This window comes from Gossypium hirsutum, chromosome A09 (assembly GCF_007990345.1).
Source record: "Gossypium hirsutum isolate 1008001.06 chromosome A09, Gossypium_hirsutum_v2.1, whole genome shotgun sequence".
NCBI classification, from domain to species: domain Eukaryota; kingdom Viridiplantae; phylum Streptophyta; class Magnoliopsida; order Malvales; family Malvaceae; genus Gossypium; species Gossypium hirsutum.
The window spans coordinates 59,040,958-59,057,110 of NC_053432.1; the positions used below are offsets into that span (position 1 = coordinate 59,040,958).

The window sequence follows — 16,153 nt, forward strand, 5'->3', positions numbered from 1 at the left end:
ACCAACACCTAATTGGAAAAATATAATTTTTGTGAATAAGAGTTTTTTAGATAGCAATTCATGGGAGGCTTACACTCATCTCCTAAAAAGGAAAACCAACAAGATATGCTCAAAGATGTGCTTATCTTATCAGTCCTTTTTATAATTTTTTTTCAACGGTAGGTATGGGGTTCTTTTATACAATGATTAGATACAAGGTTAGCTTTTGGTAATTTCATTTCTGTCCATTAAAATTCATATCTCTTATAGTATTCCAAGTAATAATTATGTATAGTAGTTTTGGGTAAATCTTAAAGTTCATTATCTTTTGGGGGGTAAATCTTTTCTTTCTTAACAATCTAACTCTTGGAAGGGAGATAATGTTCTCCTACTTACAAAGTGTTGTATCAAGTAATGTGAATGATGAACTAGAAAAGAAACAATGAAAAGCTAAAGCGTTGACCCATCACACCCGTTTGATAAGTTCAGTCACAGTTAAATCTGTGATTATATATATTCACCCATCAGATGCTAAGATCTTAACCAAAAACAAAGGCACCCCACCATAAATATATTATGAATGCTGCTATACATCGTCCAACCAAAAGATTTTGCTCCTTAAGCAAGCATGGCAGGCACCGCCACCATCAACAACACCAGCCTTTGAAAATTGTAAAGTTTGTTCCCCTAATATTTTCACCACCATCACAATCACGCTACAAAGTTCCACAAAGCTTTTCACTCAATAACTAAGCCAGCGAGCCCCCTTTTTCTTTCTCCTTTGTTATTAATTTCCAATGATCTGAGTCGCTGCTTGTGCGTTGAGAATAAGGTTTTGAATACCGGTAAAGTTGGTCGCTCATATATGGTATACCCAAAATAAACTTGTTAGGGAGTAACACCGTCGACCCAACAAAATCTAAGAACCGACTCAAATCTAATTAGACGTACGGAAGCCTATAAGAATAGAAGCTCACTATAGAGGCAAGGATGAAGGATCCCCTGCTCCTAGATTCAAGAAGTGCTCCATGCACCAATTTGCTCTTCCTCCAAAGTCCTTAGCACGGGCGTCACAATTGGCACTCAAGTTGCCACAAAATCTTGTATAAATAGCAAACTCCCTTGCTATTTCTAGATATGTATCACTTACGGCTAGGTAATCCAATTTCACGAAATTAATTCGTATTAATTTATCCCATAATCCACTTATGAAACAGTCTTTCATTAACTTTATAGATTGCTTAAATGACATTATCTTTCACCTTCACTTTGTAAATAATTTTCTTGTCCTATACACTTTGTAATTGTTTTATAGAATTATACCGGTCATTACTTACAATGAGGACTTATTCATTAATGGTCAATTTAGGAATGCTTCTCAAAAGTGTAATTGGGACAAAAATATCCCTAAACAATTTACTTTTCTTAGAGAAACAAAATGCTTCTCTCTAAGTTAAAAATTGGTCCAAAAGCACTTTTTTTAGAAATTAAAAATTTTAGCTTCTCCTCCAAAATCACTTTTGAAAAACATTCCTAAACTAGACCTAAGTATTTTACTACTTCCAATTACCTTTGAAACATATCACTTACATTAATAATTCATATCACTTCCGTTTATAATTCATATCACTTATCACCTTTACAATAAAGTTTTATCTCTCTTCTATTATTTTTCCTCCTCCTCTTCAATCTGCATCCTTAATGTACATGTGTGTATGAATCTTTAATTTTGAGTATAGTAAGCTTATATGTAACATTAATTATGATTTTATTAATTACATGTATGTTTTTAGCAAAGTTGTCCACTAGAGCAATAGTCACTAAATCATTTATATCTTGGCTACAGTAATCTAAATTAAGATCTGATTTTTTTCTTTTAAAACTAGACTCAATGAAGTTTTTACCATAAAAATTTTAAAATTTCTACATAGGTCAATTAATACAATAAATTCTTTAAATTCTCCCATGTTCTGCTGCTAGGAAGCTTTGACCATTCTCCACTAAAAATTAATTATCTTTCAGTACGAGACTCATATTATGTTGCCATTTGTTTTCATTTAAAATAAACTTGCTAAGATTTTATTTATATAAATTTCATAGCCTAAACATATTTTTACAAATTATAATAATTTTTCAAATTTAAAATAGGGGAACCTGAAATTATTTTGACATTGTCTCACAAAAATTAATTTATCTCATAATATGCAATTCCATTGCTTACAACTTTTCTTCTATGCAAAACTAGACTCAGTAAGATTTAATTTATTTTTTGATTCAACCTTTAACTCGATTCCCATAATATTTGGTGAATTTTCAAATTTGAAGAAACTGTTTTAATGCTAATACTTACTTTTTCATGGTTCATTGCATTAATTTTCATTTTTACACACATAATCATTATACTTTTAATTATTACCCAATTTAATTCTTAAAACTCAATTATCATCAACATATAGTTTTATCATAACTTCTCTTAATTCAATTATAAATTTCACAAGTTTACAATTTAATCCCTAACATCATGAAAATTCATTATTTACTATAATTTCACCTTACATCACTTTATAATTAATTCACTAACACTTAACGTTCCATTTAAACTTCTGAACACAATATTTTATTTAAGTCTCAAGCTTTTGTACACTTTACAATTTAGTCCTATTATCATATATTCAATGCAACTTGTAAATTTTCCCACACAATCACTTTTTATATCATCACTATTTCATCACACTTTATTTACATTTTCTTTTCAACATTCAAATTCACATAACTTATTTCGTTTACTTTACAATTTAATCATTTTCTACTACTTCATTGTCCTAATTTAATTTCATACATAATGTTTGCACATTTACAATTAATTCAACCAATTTAGCATACTCTATACTTGATTTAAATTTAAAAAAAATAAAATTCTTAAAGTACTTACCTTGTCCCTTTAATCTCCTCACTTTTTTTCACAACTTTTTCCATTTCCACTTCCAATTTCTTTATTTTAAGATAATATTCTAACTTTCTAGTATCACTACTTCACTTCTTCTTTTGGGTGACTATAGAAATTATCAAGAAATTTGGGAGAATAAATGGAGTTTTATGATAATGGACCAAAATGTAATAAAATGAAACCCTCGTTCCCATATTTATAGAACCGTGAGAGGCATGGGAAGATGGAGGAATTTCCTACAATTTTCCTACATTTCCTCCAAGATATCTCATTAGTTTAATTATTTAAAATATCAAAATATCTTATAAAATATTAAAATATTTAACCAATCATATTGTAAATACTTTTCTTTTTAATTATTACACCTTATAATTATCTAATTGGAGGAATGACCATTTTGCCCTTCATGTTTCTTTAAAATTCCATCATTGAGTCACTATTTACTTTGGGTACAATTGTAATTTAATCCTTCATATTTCTTCATTTATTCAATTTAGTCAATATACACCAATTTTATGTCATAAGATATTAAGTTATTTTCACTTTTGGTCATTCAATCTTTCTCATAATTTTAGTTCAACCCCTCAAATTTTGAATAATTATACTTAGACCATAAAACTTTTTACATCGTTATGATTTAACCCTTACTATTAATTTATTAAGCCACAACATACTTCTTAATTTAACTTTCTTTGATACTACCGAACTTTCTCTTTTATCACTTTCATTTCTTTATTTTACTTTATAATGAAATCAATTATACATATTTTTAATTTATGACTACTTTTATAGTATAACAATTTTAGGGGTGTTACAACAATTTTACTAGTTTCTATAAGAAAGAGATTTAATTTCCTACTAAAAGAAAATAAAATACTTTTGGTTCTGTATTTGATTCGAAATTGTTTGAGCCTACACTCAAAGCAGCTTGTGGCACCAGAATAGCAGATAAAGTCTTTTGGTTGAAAGTCGAGAATGTTTGGGATCCGTGTTGGGGACCGATTTGATTAAGCAACAAACAAGTAAAAATTATGGAAGAAATTGAGAATTTGAACACACAAATTTAACGTGGAAAACCCCATCCAAAGAGGATAAAAAACCACTGGCAAATGTAATTTTATTATAATGGCAAAAGAATGAAGAGTACAAAAGATGGAGATGAAAACTAAACCCCGAAACCTGAAAACAAAGAACCCTCAAAACGTAAATACAAAAATCTCCAAAAGTGTTATGAGTTCTAATCTTTAATGGGTGTATTTTCTAAGGTTGTAAAAGAGCCTATTTATATGCTAAATTTGTAGGTCAAATTATAAAAAAATAATCTAGACTAATCAGGGTTCAATTGAAACAAATAAACATAGTTTGATTGGGGAATTATCTCTCAAATTTGACTGAAATATGAGTCATACTCAACAAATCTCCACATTGACTCGTATTTCCACAACGCCATTTTTGCCAAAACCCACCACAAGCCTATCTTGAACTATGCAGTGAATTAACTGAGTAAAATATGTTCTTAGAAGTTGGAAGACTTTTAGCCTTCGACTTGTGCACTGCCAAATTAAAACTAACCCTGATGTGATTTTCATGAGCATAGTGCCCTAACTTTTCAAAACCCCCATCCAAAAGAGAACCTCTCTTCAACAAAATGACCATACCTTTTACCCTTATATGACCAAGTTTCCCTTGCTCCAAATGAGTTGACTTCGATTCCGTAACGGATGAGGAACGTTCGGTTTCACCAGTCACTATAGAACCTTCTAGAATATAAAAATTGTTGGTTCTTTTACCTTTTAACAAAACGAGATCCTTACAAGACAATTTAATACTGCTCAACTTTATGTTGATTCTGTAACCTTTTGAGTCTAAAATACTCAAAAAGATGAGATTCTTTCGTAAATTAATTACATACCTGACATATGAGAGTGTCCTAATCTACCCATCATGCATCCTAATTTTAATAGTACCAATACTGATTACCTTACTGGATGAATCGTTTCAAATGCGTGTAACTCTACCTTCAACCAAACTGTATGTGGAGAACCATTCTCTGTTGGGACACATTTGGAAAAAACATCATGAATCTAGTATCCACTCAAACGTAAGTTCAGAGTTATCACTCGTTGACACTAACAACAAATCATCACTGCTTTCATCGGCCAAACTAGAACTAGCTACATCTTTCTAGTTACTCTCAGTAGCCATTTTATTTTGCAATTTATAATAATATGCTTTGACGTGACCTAACTTCTTACAATAGTGACACATTTTGTCTCGCTTCTTTGATGCTACCAAAACGGAAGCTTGCCTATCTGCCTTGCTGCCTTGCTATTCGAACCAAACTCATTGTCGAGTTTGTCTTTACTTAACAAATGACCTTTCACACCCTCAAACGAGAGTTTGTCTCTACCATAAATAAGGTTCTCCTTGAAAGACTTGTATGGAAAGGGTAAAGAGCACAATAATAACATAGCCCGATCTTTATTGTCAATCTTAACCTCATCATTTTTTAAATCATTCAAAAGAGTAATAAATTGACTAATGTGATCTCTAAGAAGCTCACATTCGTTCATGCGAAATGTAAATAAATGTTGTTTCAACATTAAACAGAGACTTAGTCGCATAAAGAGTTTTTAACCTTTTCCATAAGGTGGATGAAGTTTTTTCCATGAATACTTCCTGCAATACCTTATTTAAGAGGCAAGATAGATTGCTGACAGGGCCTTTTCATCAAGCTCTTCCTATTCTGTCTAATTTAGATTCTCAGGCTATTTCCCGGTGATGACCTTTTTTTAGGCCGGTTTGAACTAGAATTGCCATCATCCAAACTTTCCACAGATTGATGTTTGTGACACCATTGAACTTATCAATATCAAACCTTTTGGTTTCCATATCTAAATTGGCTAATCTACAAAAATTGAACTAGCTCTAATACCATTTGTTGGGGATCGACCCAATTAAGAAACTACCAAGTAAAAATAGCGGAAGAAATTAAGAATTTGAACACACAAATTTAATGTGAAAAAATATCTCCAAAAAGGATAAAAAAAACCATGGGTAAAGATGGTTTCACTATAATGATAAAAGAATGAAGAGTAAAAAAGATGGAGATAAAATCTAAACCCCGAAACCTGAAAACAAAGAACCATCAAAATGTAAACACAAAATTCTCCAAAAGTGTTATGAGTTCTAATATTTAATTAGTGTATTTTTTAAGTTTGTAAAATAGCCTATTTATAAGCTAAATTCGTAGGACAAATAATAATTAAATAATCTAGACTAATCATAATTAGACTAAAACAAATAAACAGAGGTTAATTAGGAGATTTTCTCTCAAATTTAACTGAAATATGAATTATACTCAACAATCCGTCTAGACCAAAACACAAATACTATTTTGGGAAAACTTTTTTGCTATAAATATCCCAAATTAACTCAATTTTCAAATTTTTTTTGAGCATCCCTACTCCCAAATTCAATAAGTGCTATGCATGTACCAACTAGCACCACCTCCAAAGCACCCAATAAGATCATGACACTTGGAACTCAAGTCGCATCACCCTTCCTTAGGAACCCTAGCTCGTGTCATGCATCTAGGTAACTTCGGCCTCTCTTCCTCATTTACTACTAACTCTGTTTGTAATCTCCTCCAATTGTGACCTCAGCATTACTTGCTTTTGAGTACAAATGCTCTCCTTTTTATGGTCTAATAACATTTCTAGCCGCAAAAAAACTCAACCCTACAAGGGCCCAAGTAACTGGCAAAACCATTTGTCATTATAAGGGCAAGGCCGCCTGGCATGTGAAGAAATTGTCAAGACTTTGCTACACTATCAGGTAGTATACTAAGCAGCTATGCAACCAATTATAAATAGCAATAATTATGTTGCATCATCATCTTCACTCTCTCTACATAAGCTCTTTACTTAAGCCTCATTATCATCCATTTTATCTATACTAACTTATGTGTCAAAAAACGTATTAAAAGCACAAACTTTGATACTCACCTTATCTTATAGGAGTATCAACCTACTCCAAAGGACCATCAACACTATATTTCTCTAGTTTCACTGTTCCTGCCATTGATTTCGAAAATATCTAGTCATTTTGTGAAGTCATATTAAATTTATCAAAAAGTTTTGATGTTGTATTTTTTTACAATGCTTACTTTTATCCATAAATTTTGAACCTTTAAATCGTAGGAAAATGTACTTAAACATACTCAAAACTATATATTCCTTGTTATTGCAATATTAATAATGTTAATTAAGTTACAACTCAATTAATTGATTTTGTACTTATATTATAATGATCTTAGTAAATTTTATGGTAGCGATGTTTGAGGCTTTTAATTATCTGTGACGATGCAAATATTGATGCATGAGAGTTATTGAGAGATATCATCCATTTTATTTGATTGTGTTTATTTATAAGTACATATTACAGATTCTTAACATCATTCGGATACTTTGAATAATTTAATACAGTTTAAAATCAAATAAAGTGTTAATCCTTTTTATAAAAATAAATTTAGTAGAAAAATGTTAACCCTATATAAATAAATGATCATCAATGCAACCTCAGTTCTTATAATAAACTACTATAAAGCAATAAAGCCCCAAAACCTGTCGACTCTGAATAACAGACGTAGGTTTCTACCATATAGCATTAGCTGGTAAATATGCTGTGATCTGATAAGACTTGTTTCCGTCCTAGATTTGCTCAATGCCCCCTCCTCTACTTCTACCTTTGCCTCTACCCTCTTTTCTGTGGGTACCAACTGCAAAAGACAAACCCGCCTTCACACATTAATCCATTTGGAGGTAAGCGTAATTATAGATATCATGCAGTTGCATTCATGTCATCACTATATGTATATATGTAAATATGGGGATGACAAAACACATATGAACTGGATGTACCCCTTGTATTCTGTTTTTTTCTTAGGTATCATGGGCAAGAACAGCGGTGTTTGCAGTAGGAATTCAATCAACGATGAAGATTTTGATGAAGAAGAAGTTTGGTCTTATGAAAAAGAAGATTCATCAAGTCCCTAGGGAGCCCTCCTCGAGTTATTCATCTGCATGGCGGCTTCCAAGCGCATCGAGAACAATCCGAAGAGGAAGCAACTCATCATCGGCAGCAAGTCATGAAACCGAGGTGACCGGGCAATCATCGGCTCCGTTGAACATCCCCGATTGGTCCAAGATATATGGGAAGCATGCGAACATGGAACCATCAAGAAACAAGTCATGGGTTAATAAAGGTGATGATGATGATGATGATGGTATGGTGTATGAGGATGGAGATATGGTCCCTCCTCATGAATGGCTAGCTAGAGAGCTTGCAAGGACTCGAATATCTTCTTCCCCCGTTTGTGAAGGGGTAGGAAGGACACTTAAAGGCAGAGATCTTAGCAAAGTCAGAAATGCAGTTCTGACAAAAACAGGTTTCTTAGAGTAGTAATGATGCCGGCGCCGCCGCCACCGCCACCACCACCATAAATTACATGTTCATCATGTAACCTTTTTGCTTTTATCAGCTTTGGGTCATAATACGTTGTAGGCATGTAATTACAAGCAGGAGCTGCCTTTTTGTCTGAGTTTTCTAGAAGGGGAAAAAATAGAGAGGATTTTCCTTTGGCCGCTCTTGCATGTAAGGATTATCAAAATTTAGATCTTTATAGTTGTTTTCTCTATGATTTAGCAATTTCTTTCTTTCTTTCTTTTTTCCGTTGAAAATGATTTAGCAATTTCTAGTAGCTAGTAATTGATAATTGTTGTCTACCTTTGTCCTTAATTTTTTACTTTTTCTTTTTAGGTTAAAATATACTTTTTTAAGTTTATATAATTTGACAAAATTTAAAATTTAGTTCATATACTTAAAAAATTAAAGATTAAATTTTTTTATTTTTTTATTTAATATTGTTAGTATAAATCTTATTTTTTTATTTACTATTGTTAGTATTTTTTAACAAAATCTGCCAACTTGACATGTTAAGTTGATAAATTTTGTTAGAAATTAAAAACAACTATAATGATTGGACTAGAATTGTTACATTAAAAATGTAAAGGACTAAATTTTTAACTTTTAAAGTATAAAGATTAAATTTCAAATATGAGTTAAGTAGAGGGACTAATAGCATATTTTAACTTTTTAATACTTTCCTTTTGTTGCATTTTCTATTGGTTTAGCTGGTGGAAATGCAAGACAATTAAGTCAACATTAGAGATAATTTACCTTACGCGACAAACATTTAGGTTCATTAAATTTAAATTATATTACTAAATTTCTATTATTAGTAAATTTAAATATTAGAATCTCAAAATTGATTTTATTTAGAAAAATTGCATATACTTATTAAGGTAACTTTTACGTTTAAGTTATATATTTAACAAAATTAGAATAAGTGATCTAATTTAGTAGTAATAAAATTTTAGGATAAAATTTGATAAATTGAAAAACTATATAATTTATATAAAACTTAATGCTAAATTTAATAATTTAAAATGAAAATTACTCCAAAAATAAATAATAGAATCTCTATCTCTCCAAACTTCTTTATGGTAATATGATTGTAAAAGTATAATGTATTTATGTTAGGAATTAGATTGCATTTTGTTTTTTTATTCAAAAAAGGAATAAATTAGTTCATATACGTTAGATTAAAGAGTAAAATAGTCTTTTCTATTAAAAAATTCATCTAATTCTACTATTAAAAATTGACGTGGCTGACAAAATTATCAGACAGCCGCACGTAGTGTGCCATATGTACCTTATACTGACGTAATGAGACCAATTTTTCATTGAAAAAACGGATGGAATTGTTAACAAAAGGATTGGTTTGCTCTTTAGTGTCACATGGTGACTAATTTTTCTTTTTTCTATAAAAAGATATAAAGACATTTACACCACGTTTGTTTCACTAAAATGGAATAGGATTATAATGGAATAGAAACTATAATGGAATAAAGTTGTAATGGAATAGAGTTATAATAAGTAATTCAATTGTTTGGTTGAATGGAATAGAGGTTGTAATAGCATAGAAAAAAAGCTTAAATGACCAGAACACCCTTAGCAGAATTTTTTTAGATAGACATTATTGTTATTGTTATTAAATTTTAATAAAAATAAAAATAAATAATTTAATCATATTTTAATATAATTATTATTAAATATAATTTAATAATATATAATTTAATAACATTTTTAATATAATTATGTTTTTATTTTTGTAAAAATATTAAAAAACCAAAATATATCATTTAATTAAATTTAGTGATCATTTTGTATTTTTTTTTAAATTGAATGACCAAAATATAAACTTACTAATAATTTAGTGATTTGAGTATAATTTACCCATAAAATCCCATCAAATACTAGAGCCCACCCACCAAAATCCCAAAATCACCTGCCATCATCACTTTCTTCCCCCATTATTATTTTCCTTTTCACCCAAAATTTCCATCAACAAGAACAAACTAAAGCCTAGCAACCCAATCCACGAGAAAGCTCTAGAAGCGACCGATGCTTCAACCAATGAAACACAGGCAATAAACTCTCCTGAAAAGCAACAATCAACAATTAATTTCCTTCGATTACTTAAATAGTCACCTTCTCAAGCTTCTTCAACCTTTCATTTCCTGCAAAAACACCCTTTCTAGATCTTACATCCACCCAAGACTCCCTCCTGAATCAGAAAACATATGTTCAGAAAGCCTCCCCCTTTCGATCCTTTTCCACCTTTTCTCTGGAAAAATCAGGAACTTCGTCTCGTAGGCATTGATGTATCCTTCGTTTTAATCCTTCAACAGCGAACAGATGGGCAACACCATTCCAACATTTTTATTTTATCTAAAATGATAAAATATTTATCCTTCCATTCTTATCTACTTGTTATGCTTAGAAATTTTGGATCCCGAAATTCTTAAAGAGCAACTAGCCATGGCTTTCTTTTTTGCCTTAAAGACCAAACAATAACAAAGAAGAAGAAACATGCAAGCTACTTAAAAATTTAAGTAAATTTGGTTCCTTTAGGTGTTCCTGTAGATGGGTTATTGTTTTTTTTCTTTGTATTTTTTTTGAGTGTTTGAGATTGAGATGATTGAGTATTTGTTTTTAAAGACAAATGCTATAAAATTTTATTATTTTTTTCTGCCATAGTTTACCTGTTGCAATGTTCAAATTAACATGTTGATGTTTTTGATCGATTTTCTTTGTTTAATTTTGGATTTTTAGATGGTTTTCTACATGAGCAAATTGGGTTAAAAAAAGAAATCTATTCTGGGAATCGCCAAATAACCCATTCAATGGTGGGTGTTCGTGTAACAACCCGATTTTAGGCCTAGCCGAAACAGTGGTTTCAGGACCACTATTCCGAGGCCGGAGAAAATTATTTTAGTATTATTTTATGTGTTATAATATAATTTTATAAGTGCATGTAAATTTTGGTAAGTTAATTTTAGCTATTTTTAGTCCAATTTCGAAAAAGGACTAAATCACGAAAAAGATACAAGTTGTGTTTTGATACCTAAGGTGTTAAATTGCTTTGTGTCTTAAATTGGACCCCTAAATGAAGCATGACCATGGGGGACAAAAATTGTTGAAAAGTCAAAATTAGGTGAAGTTGGTCACCAATTTTGACTAGTTTTATTATTAACAAATTGAAAAGAAAAAGTTATCATTTTTCTCTTCTCTTCCATCGAAATATGCAGCAAAGAAAGAGGTTTTGAAGCTTTGAAATATCAGCCACTTACATCCCTTTCTAGTAAGTGATTACTAATGCCTTTCTTGATGATTTTTACATTTTTGGAACCCCTAAAGCATGAGCTGTCATATGAGGGGTCTAGTTTGCAAAATGATGAAGAGTCTAGGGTTTTTCCATGAGAGTAAATGTGTTGTTTGCTGTGTTTTTATGGAAGATTATGAGTCATAGTTGTCTAATAAACAACTTTTGTGAAAGAAAGTGCATGAAAACATCTTAGAAATGGCTAGATTGCTAAGTTGTAAGATAAGGTGTAAGTGTATGAAATAGTTAATATTGTGAGTTGCTATAGTTATGAAAATGGTTCATCTAGGCTTAAGGTGCAAAGAAATGTGATAAAAATCATTTTATGAGCCTAAGGGAAATTTGGTAATTTTGGCAAAATAGAGGGGCAAAATTGTAAATTTTGCCAAAGTGTGTCAATGGACTAATTTAATTAGTACATTGTTTTCATAAGCTAAATGTGATGTTTTAGATGTTGAAAATCGACATTTTGGACTTAGAACGGAAAGAAATCGATTAAGGGATGATCACGTCATTTTCACCTTTGTCATATCTTGGTAAGTTCGTATAGTAACAATAATGCAATATCATGCTTGAAATAAAATTCTTTATTGTTATGGCATTAAGTGTATGATCTAAAATATTAGAAGTTTGTATGAAAGTAATGCTCAATTTCATTATGATGTGCTTAATACTTGATATTGCATGAGATGTGGATGTATGCCTCTATTGGAATTGACTTGTGAAGATTCAATAAAAAGGTGATGATATGTGTGCTAGTATAAAACCATGTCCGGGATATGGCATCGGCTCTAACATGAAACCTCGTATAAGACCATATCCAGGATATGGCAACGATATGTGGATCCATTTAAGATCATGTGAGGGACATGGCCTTGGGCATTCTATTCGGCGCATGATAATTCCGAACATCCTTTAGCATCCCGAGTATTCAACAGGTAATGTAATGGATAATGTGATGAAAGCTCTAAGGAGAGCATGTTAAAGAAGGTATGATTATATATTTTATCACGAGTTAGTATAGGTATGTACACTGAGCTTATGAGTAATACCTTGATATGTGATAATCTATGATGTATATAGTATTTGGTGAATACTATGGAAATGGTATGATTTGGAATAAGTCTTTGATATTTGATGACAATGAGATTATGGGTCCATGCTTATGATGCATAGCTATGTGTTCTTACCATGATAGATGATATGATGTTGTATTAATTTGGTGAACAATAATTGTGAATGAATAAATTAGCCTGGACAGTGTTGGGCTATTGCAGTGGTGTAACTTTGAAAATACACCAAAAATAGTATAAAATGATTTATAAGCTAAATAAAATATGAGAATAAATATTATTGAGTCTAGTTTCTTATAAAAGAAATCGTGTAAGCAAAGGAATTTCCTATAATGAGATATTTGAAGTTGCATGGGACAGAGTCAGAATGACTTCGAGATCCCCTACTCTAATTTTAGAAAATCATTATAAATTGTAAAAAAATGTTTATGAGTTATTATTTATATTCTTAGAATCCTTAATGAGTCTAGTTTCAAGAGAAATAGACGAGAACATTATTCGAGTCTTGAGCTATGAGATAATTGAACTTTAATGTAAAAGGGTCTGAACTATCAGACAGTGAATTAGGTGTAAGTTTGAGGAATAAACTGTACTAATTGGATAAGCTAAAAATTCTTGAAATTTTATGGTAGAAAGGTATATGAGTTTAATTTCATGTAAAATTAACGGAGCTTAATTTGGAGTTTCGTATCTCTAGTTATAAATAATTTAGTGACTGTTACTCATGAAGACAGCTTGTTGTAAACTTGAGAATATGTTGTAAACATTGATAAAACATGTTAATGAGTTATTTATTGTTTTCATATGAACTTACTAAGTGTAAAGCTTACCTCCCCTTTCTTTCCCATATTCCCTAGGGTTGCCAGGTTAGCTCGGGTTGGAGGCCGTCAGAGATATTATCACACTGTCGAGTTAACGCTATTGGCGTAAGTAAATCTTAGTGTTTCGAGTCTATGGCATGTATAAGGTTTTAATGTTGAGTATGTGATATTATTATTTTAGCCAAAGGTGTTGGCTTGTATTGATAAAGTGTTGTACCCATGTGAATTGGCCTATGTTGGCTAATGATGTTGTGGACCTAAATGTTTATTCATATATATGTATGATACTATCTCTTGTGATGTGGCTTATAGCATGTATGCCTAGAGATTGAAAGGATATTCATTGATGAGTTAGTAACTGATGCAAGATTAGGTGATTGGTAAATAGTTAATATTGCCTCATGAATGGTTCGTGGAAATGATTATGTATGCTTAGTGATGGACATGAGGTTTGTGCTGTAATGATAGTTATGACTAGTATGTGGTACTAATGTGAGCAAATTCTATGATATTTATTGCAGAAGAAAATGACTTGAGCATAACATGTTTGTAGATGTTTAAAAGCCTATTTATGCCATGTTGTATGTTATTGGATAAGTATGTGTGCACATGTTGTGAGGGTGACAAATGACTTGGAAAATAGCCTTGTAATTGTCCACACGGGTAGACACACGGGCGTGTGTCTAAACTATGTGTGACATACTGTCTGCCCCCATGGGCGAGTTGTCTAACCGTGTGTCTCCTGCACCTAAGTTTTTCAAGTCAGTATGCATGGTAGTAGTACACGGGCAAGAGACACGGCCATGTGTCTCAGCCATGTGAAGGACACGGTCATAGGACACGGGCGTGTGCCTTGGTCGAGTGGTTTTGGCAGAATGTCCAGGTTTTTGGACACGGGTTCGGGACACGGGCGTGTCTCTAGCACACGGGCGTGTGCTCTATACCCACACGGGCATGTGAAGCCTTGATACAAGAGGTTTTCTAAGTTTTTCATGAGTTCTCGGTTAGGTCCCGAACCATCTTGGATGTATGTTTTGGGCCTCGTAAGCCCATATATGGGATAGATTACATGTGAAAAGAAAAGTTTTAGATTGATTAAAATTTTACGGCACGTTTTTTGTGTGATGGATTGAGTTTAAGTCGGGTAACACCTTGAACCCTGTCCCAGCGTCGGGCTTGGGCGAGGGATGTTACATTTAATGGTATCAGAGCATGGTTTAGTCGATTCTCAGACTAACCTAGCGTAAAAAAGTCTAGCTATACATGCCGTAGTATTACTCGTGATAGTGTGATATCTTCCGGCCCTAACAAAACTGTTGGTTAAGACAGGAATGAGTTCCAACCGAGCAAATCTTGATAGAAATAAGAGTAAAGTTGAGATTATTGAATCATACTTGTGATATGCTGAAAATGGGAAAGGTATGAAAAGAAATTCATGATTTTTTTTACATGAACTAGTATTCATTATGTAATGCTCTTGAGTTAAAGAATGTGAAATAGTGGAGTAAAACAAAGTTAAGTTGTGAAAAGCTCTTTTATGCATGTTAGTATTCTTACGATGTTAAATGTCCAACTCGATTGGTCAAGTGTTTATAAAAATAAAGAAATTTGCTTGAAATGACAAAATGTACGTATGAATGCTTTTATTGCATGATTAGTAATCAGCATATACATGAGGTTGACATTTATGTCTAGATTAATAAAGTCAAGAGCCGTAATGTTATGCTTTATAATCTCAGTTAGAGAATCATAAATGTCACAATAGTATGAAAGTTGTAATGAAAGATCAAATTAGGAGGAACGCAGGGAATGAGTACGATCGTTCACTAATGAATTGACGGAAAAGACCATGGTTGGACCATAGAAATACATGAGATTTGTGCGCCAGTGTAAGACATGTCTGGGACATGCATCGGCCGTATTATGATAGCCAGTGTAAGACCATGTCTGAGACATGGCATCGGCATTGAGACGAGGGCTAGTGTAAGACATGTCTGGGACATGCATAAGCCACAGTATGAGAGCCAGTGTAAAACATGTTTGGGACATGCATCGGCCTCGAGATGTTAACCAGTGTCAGACATGTCTGGGACATGCGTCTGCTACGAGATGTGCTAGTGTAAGACATGCCTGGGACATGCGTCAGTACGGTTACATGTGTCAGTGTAAGACCTGTCTGGGACAAGGCATAGACACAGATGGACGAGAGCTAATACAAGACCATAGTTGGACTATGGCTTCAAGTAAGCGATGTACTCAAAACCGTAAGACGTTCTCCAATTTGATAAATATTGGCAAGTGATTAAGACTAAATATGGGAATTTGATAAAACATTAAGGGTAATTTGAGAAAAAGAAATGAAAGTTTGAGTTGTGAGAAATTCACTTCTATTTAGCTAATATTCACATGAAATAAAGTTGCATGTATTACTGAGATATGTGAAAATGTGTTTATAACAAGTTGGAAATTTGAAATGTTTGAATCAATATGCGTAATGCTATGTTGTTGTTGAATATGTATTTGCTTGAGAGTCAAAAGTTTAGAG

The 16,153-nt window shown here is 32.1% G+C and overlaps 1 pseudogene; it reads left to right on the forward strand.

Annotated features, from left to right (window-relative positions):
- Positions 1–7,518: 7,518 nt before the first annotated feature.
- On the forward strand, positions 7,519–8,603 carry LOC107890252 (uncharacterized; annotated as a pseudogene).
- The last annotated feature ends 7,550 nt before the right edge of the window (positions 8,604–16,153 follow it).